Source organism: Notothenia coriiceps, unplaced genomic scaffold (genome assembly GCF_000735185.1).
Source record: "Notothenia coriiceps isolate Sejong01 unplaced genomic scaffold, NC01 NC01_scaffold00016821, whole genome shotgun sequence".
Classification (NCBI taxonomy): Eukaryota; Metazoa; Chordata; class Actinopteri; order Perciformes; family Nototheniidae; genus Notothenia; species Notothenia coriiceps.
Window position 1 is genome coordinate 174,816 of NW_011349522.1, and position 3,921 is coordinate 178,736.

The window sequence follows — 3,921 nt, forward strand, 5'->3', positions numbered from 1 at the left end:
GAAGTTTATTGTCAAATGCGGCCATATCTCCGGCTAGGAAGGTCGCATCAACATGCTCCCGTCTCTAGCACCCCCGCAGCCCGAGCTACGAGTGAAATAACTAAATTTACATGAAACTTCCGTTGGGTTGCTTTAAAGTCAAGCTTCAGTTTAAGATTCACCCTGTAATAGAAACATGTGATGGAGCATTACTAACCTGACTCAGACGGTTTATTTCACCATCTAGGAAAGCTCCATTGGAAGCCATTTGGAAAGGGCAGGCACTTTCAAAGATACTTGGCAGGTGATTGGATCAATCTGTCTATCACCTATGTGGAGCACAGCACTTCTGATAGGTGTGGATGACTGACACACAAGAACAAAAAATGTTTGATTAATCGTTCAGCCTTAATATTTATGGCACAGTTTTTTCAGTTTCATAATATGTAATTGATACAAATCTGTCTGTTATTATAGATTTCAAATCCCAATTACAGTTTAAATAAGAAATTGTTATTGTTGCCGTTCTAGTTTGATATCTGGAAAAACAACATATGTACATTTTGAGTGACAGTATTGAACGTGGAGGGCCAAATAAATGAATGTGAAACAACGTCGTTATACTAAAACCTTGACATTGGGTGAAAGTAGGTAAAGTATTTCATACACTATAAAAAAACAATACTTTTGATGTACTAGAAACGTAGTAAAAGTAAACAAAAGAGAAGAAAACAGACATTATTTTGCAGTTAGCTACAAAACCACTTTATTGAAAAAGCAGATTATGTCATCTACAGTTAAATGATACGTCCCGATTTTTAATACATTAAATAACTTTAGACTTTTTCCATGTTTAGATAAATAGATCTAGTTTCCTTTTTTTTATGAACCATCTAGGTAAAACAAAAAGCAATACAGAAGATGTGACAGATGTGCTTGTTGGAACTACAGCAGGAGAAGAATCTTTTCCAAGTGACGTTTGACAGAAAAATAAACAACTAGCCTCTTTATGTACAGGGTGACTAGCTGTGTGCTATGCAAAACAAACACAAGTAGTACTTTTAAGAATTAAAGGGTTTACACTCTGATCTTGTTACGTTTTCCTCGGGGTTGATATTGTGCAGAAAGAATGCCTCGTTCTTCAAGTATAGCACACGTTACTTGACCCTTATACAAAATTGAGGTTAATAAAAAGGGAATGTCTCACATATGCAGTCATTTTTTCTTTCCTGCTTTTACAAATATACAACACTAATCATTATTACATTCGTATGGATCTCACTAGAAATAACTTCCTGCCTTCAGCCTCTGCTTTTCACACATTCAGTAGTATTTATTCAGACCTGCGTGTACAGTCATCATAATAATAATAATAATAATAATTAAGAGCCAGTGTTTGCTTTTGATATCTGGTGATGGTGTGAATCCCAGTCGGTGGCTGTCAGAGGATCATAAACACACCAGCTACTGAGACACAACACGGTGTAAAGTTCAAACAAACACGGAGAATGACACACAAACATCTGGGAGAAGGTCATGTGTGGGATGCTGCAAGCACTGTGAGTGTGTGTGTGCAATGGCCTGCCACAACACACACACACACTCACACTCATACACTCATACAAACACACTCGTACTGTACATGCACACTTAAGACTTTTGCACATATATGAAACGAGCAGGTGGGGTTTATCTGCATAAGACTTGTTCAATTTAAGTGAGAGAAGAATAGTTTTCCTCAAATGTCTTGAATCTGACATTAATTGCTTCACTATTCATTCAAGAGGAATTAACCGTTGGAGCCAATTCAAAAATCACATATATATAGAAACTCTCTGATGGCAGTTATGAGTAGAGAGGGATGAGACAGTTTTATTCCCAGCACCACGTAGCTCAGAGTAGGATTGGGCAATATAAAGAAAAATCTAAATTGATAATATTTTAGACAGAATAATAACAGTTTATATCTTACTGTAACTTTCATTAATGTTAGTAGGCCTGTCTTGTTGTTTTTAAGCTTGTTTTCTTGACTCTATTAAGACTTGCACTTGGTCTTAATGCTTTCACTAATTATTGCTCAGCACTTTGAATTGCCTTGTTGTTGAAATATGGAAGAGAAACACACTCGCGTGCCCTACCAAATACTTTGATAACAATATAGCGATACTTTTGTAGAGTTGACTATTAGGGCTTCCAGAACAAATATTTATGAAATGATATTTTTGAATATAATCAACAGTAATGTGGACATAATGACTGAATAATGGAAAAATACAAACCATAGGGAAGTTATCACGTTATCCGTCCAATCTAAGAACATATATTACAATATTGATAATCTTTATATACTGCCCAGTCCTAGCTCAGGGTTTCAAGTGTTTTGTCTCATGTAGTTTTACACACACACACACACACACACACACACACACACACACACACACACACACACACACACACACACACACACACACACACACACACTCTTAAGGCATGTGGACAAGTGGAGGTTCCTCGTCTCAGTGTTCATATGACAAAAAAAACAGTGTCTGGAAAAACAAACCAGGAGGCAGTGTCCTGAACACACCTGGAGCAAAAGGGATTTGCAAAAGAATCATTAAAGTATTTGTATTCCTCTTTGAGTACTACATGGACCGCTTTATTACCAAAAGAGCTGAATCTTTTGACAGTAGGATTGCAAAATGCTGCATATTCTAAAAGTATAAATAGAGAATATGTAGTATTTCTAAGTTCAGATCTTCATACATGTTGCCTATTCGTCTCATAAGTGTGCTTTAGTGCTCCGCCACCACAGGCCCTAAATCTCCGCATTTAAAGACCCATTTCTAGCTAAGCTCTCAGATTTTAAGATTAAGCTTAAATCTTAATCTTACAGCTCTGTGTGATAACTTGGCAGAAAAAGTGGCCGACCTTGAGAGGAGGTCAGAATGAGCAAATCTGAAAAAAAGTCTAATGATAAGTAAATGCATTGTTCCCTTTTAGTGTGTGAGAATAAGTAAAAACATATTGTTTGATTTGGGTCTGTGTGAAGGAGATGCTAACCAGGTGGGACTCTATGTAGAAAACTTAGTGAGTAATGGCATCAATTGTAATACAACATGTACAGATTGATAAACATCTGTCCAGTTAAATAGTCAGAATAATCCGTTTTAATTCACTTTTTAGTATCTGGCACTTTAGGATATGCACACATGTCTCAATTTAAGTTTGTTAAAGCTTTTTACAGTCTTTAAAGAGATGGGATATGCAGTCCAAAACAACAAATATGTCGCCGAAACTAAATATTTGGTACTCAAAGTGGAATAAAAATAATTAAAAAGGCAAATTATTTTTGTGCCACGTCTGCTCCTAAAACCAATGAGTCTGTAAACCCGCTGACAGACATGAGGAGGTGTTGTTTCCTGCAGGAGGAATGAAACAAGAGACCCAGAAACCCTCAGACTTCTGGATCTGAATCAGCAACAGAAAGAAAGATGAGAATCTACATCTACGATCTTATGTGGAAAACATCTGCAAAATATATATTCATATATAAAAGACATTCTATGTGCATCTAAAACGTTTCTCTTGCCGTCATAATATAATCATTAATTAAGACACTGCTTGTGAATCTCTCGAGGTCTACGTGGAATGTCAGTCGTTCCTCCGGGGCTACGTCTGGTGTTTCGGGGCGTTCAGACTTTTTCTCGCGGCCCTGTATCGTGACTGATTTTTGTCCTTTGCATAAACCAGTAGCAGGACTCCATGTCAGTGTGTGGGGAGGGGGGGGGCTGCACTGAAGGCACAGCAATCCCACTCCCAAACCCACCCTGGGGTCCTTCCTGTCCTCCAGAACGAGAATGTGGCCACCCGGAATAAAAAACATTGGAAGGGAGAGACAAGTTTTGCGTCCAATCCCTTTTGATTAATGTTTTGGGGGGGGGG

At 37.7% G+C, this 3,921-nt stretch overlaps 1 protein-coding gene across 1 annotated transcript in view; it reads right to left on the reverse strand.

Annotated features, from left to right (window-relative positions):
* Nucleotides 1-717: 717 nt before the first annotated feature.
* The window catches only part of LOC104949813 (Wilms tumor protein 1-interacting protein homolog), a 13,481-nt gene continuing 10,277 nt past the window's right edge, over nucleotides 718-3,921 (reverse strand). Inside the window, exon 4 of the mRNA XM_010776227.1 lies at nucleotides 718-3,921. This exon is cut by the window's right edge and continues 425 nt beyond it. The gene's annotated coding sequence lies outside the window, so the exon portion shown is untranslated.